Here is an 18,041-nt window from a genome sequence, read left to right as displayed (position 1 = left end):
GAAACACATGCTGGGTCTTAATAGTGCTTCGTTTCCAATGAATGTGCAGCCCATAACTTCCTGCTGAAGTCCTAGACCTTTTCATACCACAAATGTTCTGGGATTTTTGTCCCACTTTTGTGGCACTGTAGGCCCTCCAGGCAGCAATAATGTTGTCGCGCTGGAGAAGCCTCACAGAACTAATAAAGCAGAATACATCCACCACTAATGCACTGTTATTGCATCAAGAACATTTTGCAGAATACTTTCTCAATAAAACACCAGCCTGGAAGGGGCCCTGGTCAGCTCCTTCAGTGCCCCCTTCTGGAATGGAGGGGGGAGAGAGATAGAGCTCCCCTCTTATGGCTGCTTCAGTCGTTGGAGGGGAAAGAGTTTAATGCCACCCAACTCCTCTTATGGCCCTGCCCTGCCCCTTCTGCTCACAGAGAAGAATATGGACTCATTTATATGTGTTGTATTTGCAATATAACACTGTGCCACCAGATGGCATTATGGAGTCCCATTTTTCCCTACCGGATTTCCCTGTTTACATTTACAACGCATTTAGCTGGAACGTTTCTTTGATGTTTCTAGATCCAGCTTTGGAGCCATTTGATCTTTGGCAGTTCCTCAATACTGTGGTAAGCCTCTGGCTTAAAAAAAAAAAAAGAGCTAAGAATTTGGCTGCATCCCTGGTGCCTAAGAACCCAGAGTGTGGCCTCCACTTGCTGCCACATCAACAGGTACACCACAAACTCCCCCTCAGCCCTTTCAGCTGCTGCCTTGGTTTCTCTGCCCTGTTCGCCCACCAACAAAGACTGTGCCAATGTGTCTGCTCCCTGTGACCTGTGGGAGTAGGAGCCACATGGCCATATATTGTGTTTGATGGTTCCTCACAGTGATACTCTAAATCATAAGTGAACACTTCATGGACCTTTTAAAAGTGTCTATAGTCTTTTGCCCTCATTTGTCACAAACCCTTTGTGAGATATATTGCCTCTGCCAAAACTGGCTTTGATAATATGTGACGTCTCATTACGTGACATGGCATTTCACTTATCCACTACTTGACAGATGAGCTCTTTTCTAAACCTTTTACCACAGCAGAGCAATGGAATTAATCTCCATACTGCAGCTTTCTCCTCAGGGTTCCAGGGCATTTCACAACACCTCATGTTCAGAAGCAGCGGTTCTCACATCATAACGTCAGCTCGCTCGTTTAATTGACTCTCATTATGGAGATATTTATGATTTAGTTAGTAGAAACATTTATATCCGGCCTTTCCACTCGAGTCAGATCCATAAGGTTGCTTTACAGCACTCTGAAAACAATACAATAAAGAAAATCATAAAACACTAGAGCATAAAAAAGAGCAGTAAAAATAAAAAAGCACAGCAAAGGCAGAAGGACAATAGAAACAACTAAACTACTGAAACTAATCACCCTCTGAAATAACAGGGTGCAACTCTTTGCTTGAGGTACGTTGGCTGAGTGGTCTTAGGAAGCTGTTTAAGTGCTATTCCAACTGTGGAAAAGAGAGTTACACCAGGTCTTGCGCAACAGACCCACTTCTTGAAAAGATCAGACCTTTTGTGATAAGAAAAGTGATGAGAAAATGCACCGGAAAATGTGTGGTAACACTTACCGTGTATAAGACTAGGTTTTTCTCTTAAAAAATAATGTCAAAAATTAGGGGGCGTCTTATACTTTGGGCCATCTCCCCGCATTTTCTTAAATCTGAGCCTCCAAAAATAGGGGGCGTCTTATACATGGGGGTGTCTTATAGACAGAAAAATACGGCACTTTAATGCAAGGTCATATTCCAAGCAGACAAATCATGATGAATGCTCATTAAATAGCCAGTGATGTCTAACCTCCATGCAAACAAATTAGAATGGATGTTCAACAAAGAGGTTAGATGCATTCTTTCTGACATGGGTGTGCAGCCATTTTGACGTATAAGTGGTATGGAAGAAGAAGAAGGGAGTATTCTTCCCAACTTTCATCTCTATCTACTAATGAAGCTCACTAGCCTTTAGATTCAAAGTACAGTGGTACCTCGGGTTAAGTACTTAATTCGTTCCAGAGGTGTGTTCTTAACCTGAAACTGTTCTTAACCTGAAGCACCACTTTAGCTAATGGGGCCTCCTGCTGCTGCTGCACCGCTGGAGCACGATTTCTGTTCTCATCCTGAAGCAAAGTACTTAACCCGAGGTAATATTTTTGGGTTAGCAGAGTCTGTAACCTGAAGCATATGTAACCAGAAGCGTATGTAACCTGAGGTACCACTGTAGTTGTCCCTTTTCCTGAATACTTCACATTCTTTCCAGTTAACCTGTAATATGGGATCATCTTCAGATCCCAGCACAGATGTTACCTGATTAAAATTTTGTATATAAAATGGCAAAAGTTTTCACTATGTACGTTATCGCATGACCCAAAGGTACTTTGTGGTTCTCTATAGCCTAATCATCCAGAAATAGTTTACCAAAACTTATTTTTCTTGTTTGCAATGTCATCTGCAGTTGCAAGAAAAAGCGTCCCATATCAATTAGGCAAAACTATAATGGTCTCTTGGTGTATAAGATGTTAGCTGAAAAGTTATGGATGATGAAGCATGAGACAAATCCTGTTGAATTAAATAAAGTAAAAAATACAGAGTACTGTACATAAGAGAGCATCTTGTATTTTTAGAACACACAGAATATATCAAGGTGTTTGCTATTGTGCCTTTTGAAAACCAGTGAAAGGCAACATCTTACCTGTACAGTATTTTGTATTTTTTTCCCTTTTTTAATTTTCTTTTCTCTCCTTACAAATGTACTTATAACATACATAAACATCTCTCCCTCCACCCTTTTGGACTTCCCTCAACTTCCATTTCTGATTTATTAACCTCATTAGTATATTCTCCTGTTTTCTACAAATATAATATTTCCCCTTTTTATTACAATATCTATTCCCTATCCAAAAAGTTGTGAGTGTTTATTTAAATCCTACCATCAGGTCAGTAGTCTTTCTTTGTTTCTGCAAATATAATATAAAAGGTTCCCACTCTTTTTCAAAATCCCTTTTGTCCTTTTCCCGAAGTCTGTGTGTCAGCTTCGCCATCTCCGCATAGCTCATCAGTTTTTCTTTGGTATTTTGTATTTCTAACACACCTCTTAAGACTGTGCAGAGAGGTTCCAAGATGATAACTTTAGTGTGGTGCAAATTTGCGTTATCTTAAGAACTTCATTAGTGATACTAATCCTGAAGTGGCCGCAAATTTTCTTTATCCATTGCTGCAAAAATGTGGATAGCAGCAAACTGGAAGAAAACTGGCATTACTGATTTTTGCGTATGGTAGGATATGGAACACTGCAAACTTATCTGAATTAAATATATAAACTGTGTGTGTGCGTGTGTGTGTGTGTGTACACACCACACACACACACACGTTTACTTGCAGCATATGGTTTTTAAGTGGTTAGAGAAGGCTGATTAATGAACAACATATAACTGTGTTTGTTGTGTTTTATTTGCAGCATTTCAGAGCAGTAAATGGACAATATCTCTCTTTTCTTTGCTTTAATGTTTTCTCTCTCCCTCCCTTTCCTTTTCCCTGCCCCCCCCCCCCCGGATTTAGATTTAGCAGTGCATTAGTTTCTTCTGCATTAGACTGTGTCTATGTAGGTGTTTCTATGAGCGTATATACCATGTAGAAGATATTGTTGTTATTATTATTATTATTATTTTGGTGGATCAATGTTGGATGTCGTTTCTAAAAAAGAAGAAGAAAAAGAACCCAAACCGGTAAATAAATAAATAGCACACTTGAATACACACCAGCCTGTCACTCTGTAAAAACAGTACTTATTCTAATTCTTAAAGTTCAACATAGAATAGATTGAAATCCCAAGAGGAATAAGCCCTGGAACTATTCTGCAGAGGGCTCAATCAGAAGCAGCTATTTCTGAGTTACAATGTGCAGGCTCCTGCAGGTAGCAATTAATTAGTCAAGCAGTAACAGTATAAGCACACACCAGGGCTGTGGTGTTCTCCTTTTACTGTGGAAGTATCTGTTCCTCTTCTGAACTTAATGATGTTTAATAAGCTATAATAAACTGTAAGTTAAAACTAGTATAGAATTAATGGCCCATCTTGCTCACCTTTGCTGTCTGAACCGTTGTCAGGTGCAAGGCGACGTGTAACTAGGAAAAACCCTACAAACTCTTGAGTTTGGTGCATACGCATACAGTGTTTGTACAGTAATGTAAACATATGCTGTGCAGTGCTTATCGCAAAGTGTTTTCTCGATAAAGTGCTTAATAAAACTAAAACAAAAACCAGAAGGTCTGCATGCTATGGATAATGAAGGAGGGAGTCGTAATCATCATACGTGAACCATCTCTGATTACCACTAAAATCTCCACACTTTTGAAGACAAAAATCTGATTCAGTGGGCTTGCATGCCTATAAAATCTCAAGCAGAATTTTACTCGCGGTGTTTGTGAAAAGTGGGGTTTTTAATGCCAGTAATAGCACTGCTTTGAGCCGCAGGCATGATAAAGCACAGATGTCCCAGGACAACTTTAAAAATCCCTTATTCCATAAACACCAATTTAAACAGTTGGATAAGGAAAGGTTTTTTTTAAAAAACTAGCAGGCATGGATCGTAAACAAATGCCTCCGTAATGAAAGTGTGTATGAATATCGAGCTCGTCCTATAAAAAGAAAGGGACGCAGTGTACATTTTCAAAACTTTCACAAGGGAGAAATCTTGCTAACAATACTCATGGGACTTGCCTGGACATGGGAAGTTTTATGCCACATTGAAAAGAGAGAAAGAGAGAGAGAATATAGTTAGAAACATCTTTTATAAAGATTTTAAAACACACAGCTATCATCAAGCATCACCTTATATAAGCAAAACCATATTCATGATTTTAGAGAGCGGAAGGGAAGCATTTCTAGTCAACCACATGATTTCAGCATGTCAGGAGTTAAATCCTGGCATTCTTCCTCAGCAACAGGATGGGAATCAATGTGATTCCCACAGGGGAAAAAGAAAGGAAATAAGGGGACAGAGGTATCTGAGTAGCATTTGACTCAGCTGAATTAGGGTTGCCATATTTCAAAAAGTAAAATTCCTAACACTCGCAAAGTTGAGCTTCTTTTTAGGAAACCCACCAAAATTGTTAAGCTTTTGGGGAAAAACTTAACCCAAAAATTGTGATTTTAAAGTTTTTGAGCTGTTTCCAGTGCTTTTTCCATCGCGTTACCATGCACCCAGGTTTTCCCTGACATTTTGCCAATTCTGCAAAATTCCCCCCTGACGCCATTTTTACACCTGAAAAACAGGACATGTCAGGAATTTCCCTGACGTATGGCAAGCCTAAGCTGCCTGCACATTACAACACATGTAGACTGAGCTTGCAATGATCCATGTGTCCTATACCCAACTCCCTAAAAATATGCCCAATTTGCCTTGGCCCACAGCTGAACCCAGTACTCAGTCCTAGATTTTACAATGCTTAAATCATTATCATTATTATTATCATTATTTTATTTATTGATGTGTTTGTTGCTCTCACCTCTTTTGGGAGCAAGGGCAGGATACAAACTGAATGATTTTATGAATGTAGGGCCAAGCCCAGGTCACAGAAACTCCAACATAGTTTTGCTCATGTCAAGTAATAAGGCCACTATTACTTGAAAATGTCAAAACTCAAAGTAGCTGCAGCCCCCAAGGCTTGTATTTCTCTCTCTCTCTTTTATGGGATTAGCTTGTTTATTGAATGCAAGACCTTCAATTTATCACTTGATCAACTTTCCCTTCCTCAGCCTTCTGCCTTGGTATATTCGTCGTAAAACAGCAACATTGCCTTATAGAGCCTCTTTTCGCAGGCATGCTCCAGAGATGCTGGACAATTTCAACTTGGCTTTGTGCCCACCCTGCATTCACATAGGACAGTAAACTACATGAGCAGCTGGCCAAATGGTAAGTTTTGTTTGGACATTTATATTAATGGTAATATGGTATTATACTTTCTGCCATAAATTCTAAGTGTGTGGTTAAGTTTTGGGGGTGGAGCTTATCAAGCGGTGATGCTTTCCTGCACATTACTTGCTAAAATGGCCATCATCTGTATTCATAGTCTGTGATGCATGGCTGCATACACACCATACATTTAAAGCCCAATAATAATATGGGAACTGTTGTTTACTCCTCACAGAGCTACACTTCCCAACACCCACTACAGTTCCCTGGATTCTTTGGGAGAGTTGCTTTAAATTGATCAGTGTGTACACAGTCAAGTAGCAGAGAAGGCACTGCCTTGAGCAATAGAGTCTCATGGTTAGAGTTGCGTTTCCGAAACATGGGAAGCCACAGTATTTTCCACACTGATTGGTAGCAGCTGGTAGGAAAAGCCTTTAGCCTGGGTACCAACAGAATTCACACCTTGGAAATGTGTGCATAATTGTACACACATCGAAACATGTGTGGATAATTTATAACAACACACACACTATGTGGCTTCAAGGGCTTAAAAGCAATGCAGTAGAGGATTTCAAATGTTTAAAAGAAAGGCAAGGGTTTGGGGGGGTTTTTAAGCCAGAAACTTTCCTAAGGGAACAACTCCAAAAAGAAGGGTAAATGTTTTCATAACCTCTTGCAACAGCACCATTATTAGGACATATAATATTTTAATAATGTGAGAGTGTAGTAACTGTCTACTTCCCTAGATAAGGAATGCTTGAACCTGTCAGTTTCATATTCTGTCAGTTTCTCATTTTTTTCCAATCTTAGCGTCAATTCTCCACATTTCTGTATAAGCTTGTGATTTATTTCTTTTTCAAATAAAAGTTCTCATGAAAATTCACCATCTTTTTGGTGCATCCCCCCTCCCCCCATATACACATTGTTGTATGCAAACTTGCCTAATATACACATTACTGCAGATTGTATTGCCACCAACAGTTGTACCCCTTCTACTATAGAATACATTTTTTCCAGGTAATTTTCACTAATATGTTTGTATTTGTGCACTTCACAAATGCACATGCCTTTTTGTACACATTATTTAGCTGGGGGAACTGCATTCCAAAATCTGTGGAAATGTGAATGCCAAAGGATGGCTGAGCTTTGGTTTGCATCAGAAAGTGCAGCTACAGGAATCCAGATTGGGAGGGTTTGGAATAGGTAGGTTAATTTTTGTGGGGGTGATCATTTTGGTCATGGCTATTTTGTCTCTTCAGGTCTTTGTTGATTTGTCACCACAAAGGGTTGTAGTTGTGGTCTAATTTGTGGAGGAATAAATCTAGCTAACCTGATCCAAAAATACACACACACACCCTGCTCACAGACAAAAACAATTCTCACTACAGCCAACCAAAGGCAACCAACCACATCCTAAGCCACACCCAATCTCTCTCACCACCAAGAAAATCCAACAAGTGAATAGTAAGAGAACCCATACAAGTAACGCTGACACAACCCCTCTCACACACTAAGTACAGCGGTACCCCTGTTACGAACTTAATTTGTTCCAGAGGTCCGTTCTTAACCTGAAGCACCACTTTAGCTAATGGGGCCTCCCGCTGCAGCTGTGCCGCCAGTGCATGATTCCTGTTCTCATCCTGAGGCAAAGTTCTTAACATGAGGTACTATTTTTGGGTTAGCGGAGTCTGTAACCCAAAGTGTTTATAACCCGAGATGTTTGTAACCCGAGGTACCACTGTAGAATAATAGAAGCATAACCACCCCACCCCACTTGCAACTCCCACTCCCCCTCTTCCCTCCTCCTCCTCCTCCTCCTCCTCCTCCTTCTCCTCCTCCTCCTCCTCCTCCTCCTCCTCCTTCTTCTTCTTCTTCTTCTTCTTCTTCTTCTTCTTCTTCTTCTTCTTCTTCTTCTTCTTCTTCTTCTTCTTCCTATTTGTTTAAACCAATTCATAAACCAATAATCTATATATTGATCACTAATAATGAAACATATGTTGTAGATATTTTTACACATTTATTATGCTATTTTTGTGATATACAAATGACGTGAGAAAACTTGTTACAGATAGGTAGCCGTGTTGGTCTGCCATAGTCAAAACAAAAAAAATTCCTTCCAGTAGCACCTTAAAGACCAACAAAGTTAGATCTGTGTACCTGAAGAAGTGTGCATGCACACGAAAGCTCATACCAAGAACTAACTTAGTTGGTCTTTAAGGTGCTACTGGAAGGAAATTTTTTTGTGAGAAAACTTGGTATACTTATCCATATAACATTGTTCCTGTTTATAAAACCCAATAAAAAAAGAAAAAGAACGTGCAGTTACGATAAATTCACCTTTAAATGCAAACTGAATCAGTCCCTAGGCATGAGTCAGGATCCATTGCCCCAGGGGTCAGATGCCGTGAATGTGCGAGTTCAATGCTCGCGCACCTTAATGTTAGTCACTACTTATTTCTTTCTTATTTTCCTTTGGTGAATGCAAGCAATTACAGTACCCAGAAAACAAAACACTAGCACCGCCTTGTGGATAATATTGTTATAGATGGTTTTTTTGGGGGTAGTGGCCCTAAATCCTAGAAATTAATAAATTGTAGGATTTTGATTAATTGGGATAGGGATGAAAGTATAAACTGCAGATCTGTGCCAGATACAGAATCCCTGGGCTGGTTTATGCAAACCAGCCTGGCTGACCTAGTAAAGAGCAGATCAGTTAACATGACAGGAATCCTTTGGCCTGGGATGACAGATGTTGCCAGCATAACTGGGTGTGAGGTGACAGGGGATAAAGAACTTTTAGTCAGGTGTTCTGGGAAGAAGAATAAGGAAGAGAGACTGGGATCCATCTTGAGCAGGCTGGCTGCACAGCTGTGGGGGACAAGCCCCTCTTGAAAAGACCATGTTGTAATATCTGGACTCCCTCCATGCAGACTGAAGGTGTAAGTAGGTGAAGAAACCATATTTCTTAAAGCTACAACAGCCTCCTTTGTGTCTGTAGTCTCCAAAGGAAAACAGACCCTGAATAAGTGCCTGGAGCGTCATAGATTCTTGCTATTGGTTGGCAAAGAGAGGGGGAGGCACCCCACTTTTGTAACAAATATTATTGTGAAACTCCCCCCCCCAAAAAAAACCACCTCCACCCACAACTGTTGAGGCTATTATTAGAAGTACTTTGATTTAGGAAATAAGTCATATTATAGTCAGTGGGACCAACTCTATGAGAATATATTTAATATGATATATGTTTTTCAGTCAGACACTTTAAGAAGAGACTTTGCTAACATTTCTTCACAAAACAAGCTCTTCCTTTTTTATGACCAGGGTTGGATGAAACATTAAGCAAAATAAGCACGTAGTTAGGGCATCGGGGGAAGGGGGGGCCACCACAGAAATTTTTGATTGCCGGATTTACCATGAACCATATGGTGCACCAGTAGTAGAATTTTTCCCCAAATATAAATAAAGTGAAAGTATACAAAAATAAACATTATTTTCCAGGTTTTGTTTCATTCTGAAAAATAAAATTTTATTTTATGGTTTATTATTGTTTATATTTTGAATTAGATATATAGATGATATAGATGATATAGATGATATAGATATAGATATAGATATAGATATAGATATAGATATAGAGATATAGATATAGATATAGAGATATAGATATAGATATAGATATAGATATAGATATAGATATAGATATAGATATATTTATGGGGGCACCAGAATCTTTTAAGTGCTTTGGACCTCTAAAAGGTCTTAATCTGGCCTTGTTTATGAGATTCTGTTTGGTCCTAATGAAAGTATGTAATTGTCCTACTGTGCCTTTTTATATGTGGCTATCCAGGTAGACGTGGCTATCCTGGGACGTGGGTGGCACTGTGGGTTAAAGGTCGGCGGTTCGAATCCCTGCGACGGGGTGAGCTCCCATGGCTCGGTCCCAGCTCCTGCCAACCTAGCAGTTTGAAAGCACGTCAAAAGTGCAAGTAGATAAATAGGTACTGCTCCAGCGGGAAGGTAAACGGCGTTTCCATGCGCTGCTTTGGTTCACCAGAAGCGACTTAGTCATGCTGGCCACATGACCTGGAAGCTGTACGCTGGCTCCCTCGGCCAATAAAGCGAGATGAGTGCCACAACCCCAGAGTTGGCCACGACTGGACCTAACGGTCAGGGGTCCCTCTACTTTTACCTTTATCCAGGTAGATAAGCTGATCTAAACAGGACTGTGCTATATTCCTGAAGCAGCAAGCATGTAGTTTGGGCATAGTCTTAGATCAAGCCTTGCCACTTGAGGCTTAAGTGCCATCAGCGGCTCAGAGTAACTTTGGCTGGTCTGCCAGTTATGGCTGTTCCTGGACAGGGTCTGCCTCCCCAGTGGAATGCATGCTCTGGTAACTTCAAAATTAGATCGCTGTAAAGTGCTCTATATGGGGCTGTTGTAGAAGCTGACGCAATGGCTGTAACTAGGGCAGAACGTGGGAGATACGCTGTTCAGCGGAACAGCTTGCAGCAGCCATATAACACTGGTTTCAAAAGGAATCGTGTCGGCTGCCGATTTGTTGCTGATCCAGGTTTCAAGGGGCAAGTGATAACAAAAGCGTCTTGTTAAGTTGTGGGTGAACATATCAGATGACACAGCAATTCTTCAAACAGCTCTAGTTTATTCACAGGCCAGAACAAAATTGAATTGAAGGGTTCCGCCAGTCTGCTTATATAGAGCTCCACTAGAATGCAACAGTAACCATTTTCTGTAACTATCCAATCACTGAACGTCACTTTCAATCCCTTATTTGCATATGTGGACCTGAGTGAAAACTATCTACAGTATCCCCCTGCTGGCCCAGGGTGAGAACTTCGGTACATAACACATCTCTCTGTGTCTGAGCTTTATGATTTGCTGCAAGAATCTTTCCGTGTCTCCTGTTAGAAGCTACATATTGGGGCAAGGGTGTGTGTGGCTCACCTGTGGCCCCCCAGATGTTGCTCAGTGACATCACCCCTGACCATTGACTAAGTTCACGGGGGCTGATGGGAGCTGGAGTCCAGCAATATCTGGAGGGTCACAGGCTCCACATGGGTGCATTATGGGGAGATGTGGGAGAGGGCCTTGGCTATGGAAAAGCTGCCCCTCTGCCTGGTATCAACTCTGGACTCATCTTAGTGACGGGTTAAGAGCTTGTTTTTCACTCAGCCATCTGCGTTCTGTTAAGCTGCCTGCCAAATATTGTGCTTTGCTTGGGTGTGTGTGTTTTAAAAAGTGCTGTTTGACATGATTAATTGCTTTAAATGAATTATGCACCCCACCTTGAGATCAAGCTAAATAAAGAGTTAAAGGTAAAGGGACCCCTGACCATTAGGTCCAGTCGTGACCGACTCTGGGGTTGCGGCGCTCATCTCGCTTTATTGGCCAAGGGAGCCGGCGTACAGCTTCCGGGTCATGTGGCCAGCATGACTAAGCTGCTTCTGGCGAACCAGAACAGTGCATGGAAACGCCGTTTACCTTCCCGCCGGAATGGTACCTATTTATATACTTGCACTTTGATGTGCTTTCGAACTGCTAGGTTGGCAGGAGCAGGGACCGAGCGACGGGAGCTCACCCTGGGATTCAAACCGCAGGGATTCAAACCGCCAACCTTCTGATCTGCAAGTCCTAGGCTCTATGGTTTAACCCACAGCGCCACCCATGTCTCTCATAAAGGGTTATTTGTTGTTGTTGTTTAGTTGTTTAGTCGTGTCCGACTCTTCGTGACCCCATGGACCAGAGAACGCCAGGCACCTCTGTCCTCCACTGCCTCCCGCAGTTTGGTCAAACTCATGCTGGTAACCTCGAAAACACTATCCAACCATCTCATCCTCTGCCGTCCCCTTCTCCTTGTGCCCTCCATCTTTCCCAACATCAGGGTCTTCTCCAGGGAGTCTTCTCTTCTCATGAGGTGGCCAAAGTACTGGAGCCTCAGCTTCACAATCTGTCCTTCCAGTGAGCACTCAGGGTTGATTTCCTTCAGTATGGAGAGGTTTGATCTTCTTGCAGTCCATGGGACTCTCAAGAGTCTCCTCCAGCACCATAGTTCAAAAGCATCAATTCTTCGGCGATCAGCCTTCTTTATGGTCCAGCTCTCACTTCCATACATCACTACTGGGAAAACCATAAATGAAGACGACATTGCAATAAAATAAATAGTAAAATATCACCCAGATGAGGAGTGGGGGGTGGTCAGAGGTTGGCAATTGTCATGCATTCCCCTGTTAATAACTTGTTAGTTAGTTACACTTACATTGTTTTGCTCAAAATGCAAAGCATACTTTCCGCAGCAGCAGATTTTTCTGTTGCCACTAGAGGTCAGTACAACCCAGTTTGTTCTTCCTTTTGCCAAGTAGACTCCTCAAAAGCAGGGAAGGGCAAGTGGCGAATCCCGGGGGTGGGGACTTCTTATTTACCCGTTACCTCTTTTTTATTTGGTACTTACCCACCACTTTTCACAGCAAGAAAGTCTTCATGGAGCAGCTTACAATAAAATAAATGCAATTTGAAACTATAACAATTCAGCATAGCAAACAATGCCATGAAAAACCCCCGGCCATTTAAAAACCAGGACCCGGTAAATGCTGGAACCAAGAGGATTTCACGTCCTCTGGTGGGAAATCGGGGATAACAGCTATGTTGACAACCTGTTGCTTCTGTATTTAGATGCTTTGTTAAGGTTGTTGTTGGCCTCTATGCTTTTACTCTTGAGAGTCCCATGGACTGCAAGAAGATCAAACCTCTCCATTCTTAAGGAAATCAGCCCTGAGTGCTCACTGGAAGGACAGATCCTGAAGCGGAGGCTCCAATACTTTGGCCACCTCATGAGAAGAGAAGACTCCCTGGAAAAGACCCTGATGTTGGGAAAGATTGAGGGCACAAGGAGAAGGGGACGACAGAGGACGAGATAGTTGCACAGTGTTCTCGAAGCTACCAACGTGAGTTTGACCAAACTGCGGGAGGCAGCGGAAGACAGGAGTGCCTGGCGTGCTCTGGTCCATGGGGTCACGAAGAGTCGGACACGACTAAATGGCTAAACAACAACAAATGCTTTTAGCAATGTGCTCTTCAAATTTCTTTTTTGCATCCCTTATTTTCTGCTTGCATTTCTTTTCCACAGTTGGTGTTATTTTTTGTTCTCCTCATTGCCCCATTTCTGAAGGAAAATTCTGAAGAGGCTTCTTGCTTCTAACCTCTTCCTTAACTCCATCATCATGTCTGCTAAACACTCCCTTCCACTTTTCATTTACTACTCATATGTATGGTAGATCCTGGCTTTTTGCTGCTCTATGTTTCATACTTAACAAGCATGTTTAGACATCCTTAGATCCTCCAGACCTCTGCAGCTGTGCTGTCAAGGACCCATTTAAAGATGACATCAGTTTGGTTCATTTATTATTTGAGTTCTTCTAGATAAGTCAGAGCACCACTTCGTTTAGCCTTGTGCGTATGTTTTATGAAATGTAACCCTCACAGTGGAGGATTCTCAAATGCCTGAATGTCATCTTTAAGATGAGCAATATTCTGTATCAGTGTTCACTCTGTTGCTTGGAGACTGAATGCTCAGTTTTGTGCTAACATAAGGAGCTTAGAACATCTGATGAGCACATCTCACATCTGCTTGACAAGTATTACTCATTTGCATTATACTACTTGCACAACTAAAGCCTAGCTTCTTCAAGATGGATGTGTGTACTTTTGGAGAAATAAACCAGTTTAAGGAGTTCCAAGAATAAGCAGGTTCTATTTTCATCTTCTAAGAAGCAGACAGTAACCAATACTGACTTTAACATTAAAAGCTACTGTATTATGCAGTAAAGACCGTATCTTGTATTCCAGTGAATCCCAATTGGTGGTCCACACACCCCAGCGGATCCATATAACCCACCCAGAGGGTCCATGGCACATACTGTCAACTGTCCAGGAGACCCCATTTGGGGGGGCTGTGCTCTCGCACAGGTTATGTGAGTCGTGCGGGAGCCCAGAAGACACCCATTCCAGTTTTGTACTGGGATATTACAGGCTATAGTGGCATCATTCACATAACAAAAACTACCAGAGAGATATCGACATTTTCAAAAGTAGAGGGAGTGTGGCTTGGCTTTGGAAAAACTGCAGCACTTAGCTAACTAGGAACCACTGATCTATTCTATTTTAATGTGTTGTTGTTGTTTAGCTGTTTAGTCGTGTCCGACTCTTCGTGACCCCATGGACCAGAGCACGCCAGGCACTCCTGTCTTCTTCCACTGCCTCCCGCAGTTTGGTCAAACTCATGCTGGTAGCTTCGAGAACACTGTCCAACCATCTCGTCCTCTGTCATCCCCTTCTCCTTGTGCCCTCCATCTTTCCCAACATCAGGGTCTTTTCCAGGATCTGTGAGGTGGCCAAAATATTGGAGCCTCAGCTTCAGGATATGTCCTTTCAGTGAGCACTCAGGGCTGATTTCCTTAAGAATGGAGAGGTTTGATCTTCTTGCAGTCCATGGGACTCTCAAGAGTCTTCTCCAGCACCATAATTCAAAAGCATCAATTCTTCGGCGATCAGCCTTCTTTATGGTCCAGCTCTCACTTCCCTACAACACTACTGGGAAAACCATAGCTTTAACTATATGGACCTTTGTTGGCAAGGTGATGTCTCTGCTTTTTAGGATGCTGTCTAGGTTTGTCATTGCCTATTTTAATGTATCTTCCTTAAAAACACATAAAACACTGTATTCTCCTGCGGAGTTTCACATGACTCAGTTATTAGAATCCCAATTGTTTGAAAACAATGTATTGATTTTATAATGGAAAATAGTAATAATATAATTATAATAATACTTTAAGGAGAGAATGAAAAATGTGTCTTCTCTGTTGTATTACTCTTGTTTATGCTCTTCTCTCTGACCTGATTAACTTTTTGGCAAAGAGATACATTTCCTTCAGGTGTGAAAAAGTAAGCCATACATCACAGAGAAGAGCCTTCCATACACAAGGGTGCCACAACCACAAAGGCCCTTGTCCACATCACCGCATGATGTATCTGTTGGTTTCTGCTTCCCTCACTGAGCAGCGGAAGGGCTTGTCACAAGACAATGTTTACATTCCACAGGATGTACTGTTGGGTTTTCTCATGGGAAAGCAGACGATGTGACGTACACTGGTTTCCTGTTTTTCCTTGTTCTTTGCAGTTTCAGTTTGAGTGATTCTCTCCGTGCTTTAGAGGAGAGATGACGCTCTCTCTGCTCCGGCAGAGGGAAAATGTTTTTCTGTAACTTACCAGCTTTGAACTGTAAATAAAGTAGTATAGAGCATGTTGGCTCATACTTCTCATCATTCCGCTGTGCACTGGACACTGCTTATCAACAACATTAGGTTTCGGGCCCAGAAAAATGCAGTGTTTTGAGGATGGACTTCAGAAGTCGGACTCCTGGCAGAGGAACAAAGGAGCAAGAAACGAAGTGCCGGCAAAGGATCGGAACAGCGGCAGAGGCACGGATCGCAAGGTATCTGCTCTGCGCGTCAAAATGATTGATGAAGGTATGTGCTACTGCTCCGGGCAGCCTGCCAGCTTCTAATTAATGGCTTTATGGCTGGACTTTGAACTTTTAAAGCCGTTTTCCACGGCACAAGCGTAGTGGCTTGGATGGCTGGGAAAGTGAAAGTAACTTTTACAAATGCTGCAGTTTCAAAGCAGCTGCAGATATGATGCAGCTAGAATTAAAGGGCAACATAGAGAAAGCACTTGGGGACTTTCGCTTTTAAACTTGCCTTTGGGAATGCAGTTTGAAGCAGCTGTACACAGAAGCAGCATGTATACAGCAGCTTGATTTAAAGCAGCAGTGATGGCTAGCTGCAGAAGGCTGGATGAAGCATGTGGGGAATTTGATACCACTGATCAGCCAAATGCTCAACTCACAGTAGCTTGTGATACTGCCATGATTCAGAGTGTAGCAGATCGGCGGGGTGATAGCTGCATGGGAAAGGGGGAGTCTTCACAGACGTCATCCCATAGTGCAGTGGAACCACCAGATGGCGCCAAAGCTTTGAAGGCAGTGAAATGCTACTCGTGTGGACGTCTAGGCCATATGAAGAGGGAATGCAAATATCCCAGGGCCAAGACAGAGCAGCGCAGCGAAAGCTCATCGCGTGGAAAAGGCCAGAGCAAAGGCAAAGGTCCGGTGTCCAGGACAACGCAGCACAAGGCAATGGTCTCACGCTACGCTCCAAAGGTTGCAAAGGTTGCAGAGGTTGCAGAGGTCCAGAAGAAGTCTAGATCTTTCTTCGTTGTTGATTCGGCTGCAACGCATCACATGTGCAACGATAAGCGACTGTTCGTGTCTTTTACACCGCAGGAAGGTGCGATTCACCAGGCGGATGACCACACTATCCCCAGTAAAGGCTACGGAACTGTTGTTCTTCACAGTTTGGACTTATCGATACAGGATGTTCTTTATGTGCCGGACGCAAAACATAATCTGCTCAGCGTTGGACAGCTGATTGAGAAGAAAATTGACGTTTCCTTTAAGAACAATAAGTGCATCATCACAAAGAAAAATGATTATCAATTGTATGCTGAATTTGTTGATCGTTTGTTTGTTTTGTATTATGATGATGTTGTGCAGGATGACACTTGTTGCATTGCAGGTTCTAACAAAAGTTTGCATGCAGAATGTATTCATGATTTTCACAGGAAATTTGCTCATTTGCATTTTGAGGCAGTATCTAAAATGCCTGCCTTGGTTGAAGGTATGACTATTAAACCCTGCAGGTACCACATGAAGTGCAAGGCATGCGCAGCAAACAAGGTGAAAATGGCTGCGAAAGGTAAGGTGTCTAGTAGGCAAGCTACAGAACCATACCAGGTTGTTCATGCTGATTTGGTTGGACCACTAGCGCCCTCTTTGGGTGGGAATAGGTACTTCATGGTTCTCATTGATGCATTTTCCAGGTATATTTATGTGTACAATCTCAAGCAGAAATCAGAGGCTTTTCCTAGGTTCAAGGAATTCTGTGCTTGGTTGGGTAATGTGCATGGTAAGAAAATAAAAATTCTTTTTACTGACCGGGGGGGAGAGTTCACTTCTCAGCAGTTTGAAGCTTTTCTGGCTGAGAAAGGAATTCAACATGATTTGTCTAGTCCTCGCTCGCCATGGCAGAATGGACTTGCGGAACGAGCAAATCAAACATTGCTTCAAGGGTTAAAAACCTTGCTGCATGATGCAAATCTTCCAGAGAGTTATTGGGCTGAAGCTCTCTCATGTTTCACTTACAGTTATAATCGCAGGTTATCTTCAGCGATTGGTTGTACCCCCTATGAGAAGATGTTTGGCAAGAAGCCATACATCAAACACATGAAAATTTTTGGTTCGGACATGTGGGTTCACTCACCACAAAACTCCAAGTTAGACAAGCGTGGATTGCATGGTATCTTTCTAGGTTATCAGAAAGGGTCTTACAGAATAATGATGACTGACTCTAAGGAGATTAAGCTCACAAGAAGTGTTGAGTACAATGCCAAGTGGGGGGAGAATGTGGGAATTTTCCAATGTTATCCTGATGACAGTGATGAGACTGAGGATAGTCAAAAGCAATCACAACAACCCACACCCACTGATGAAGGTTCTGATTCTGAGTCTGAAACTGAATCAGATGATTCAGAGGATTTCAAGAGTGCGAAAGCCTCTATGCGACCCTCTGAAAGCTCTGATCAGGAATTGGAGGAACCATTGTTCACAATAGGTCATTTTTCTCCTAAGAAGGAAGAGGAGAGTGTTGAAGACTTAAGGCTAATTCGTAGGTCACAGAGAGCCACAAAAGGCAGACCTCCAAAGAGATTTGCTGATGAGTTTGCTAAGATAGCAGTAACAGCTGTTAAAAGCTCCAAGAAGGTTTTTGAACCTTCAAGTTTCCAAGAAATCCAGGATTTGGATTCAAAGGAAGCTGAGCCATGGTTAAATGCCATGAAGGCTGAGCTTGATTCCTTGGAAAGGAACAAAACATGGGAACTTGTTCCAGTAGTTCCAGGAATGAAATTGCTTGGAAGCAAATGGGTCTTCAAAGCGAAGACTGATCAAA

General features: G+C 42.2%; 1 long non-coding RNA gene across 1 annotated transcript in view; it reads left to right on the top strand.

Moving 5' to 3' along the window:
- Nucleotides 1–543: 543 nt before the first annotated feature.
- LOC309379216 overlaps nt 544–18,041 on the top strand; it is a 56,352-nt gene continuing 38,854 nt past the window's right edge. Inside the window, exons 1-2 of the long non-coding RNA XR_014172417.1 lie at nt 544–620; nt 5,870–5,963. This is a non-coding gene — a long non-coding RNA (uncharacterized lncRNA). The remainder of the gene's footprint in view (nt 621–5,869; nt 5,964–18,041) is intronic.

This window comes from Podarcis melisellensis (genome assembly GCF_964234715.1).
Source record: "Podarcis melisellensis genome assembly, chromosome: 10".
NCBI lineage: Eukaryota > Metazoa > Chordata > Lepidosauria > Squamata > Lacertidae > Podarcis > Podarcis melisellensis.
The sequence above is the reverse complement of the archived record's forward strand: the minus strand, read 5'-3'. Positions and strand labels throughout refer to the sequence as shown.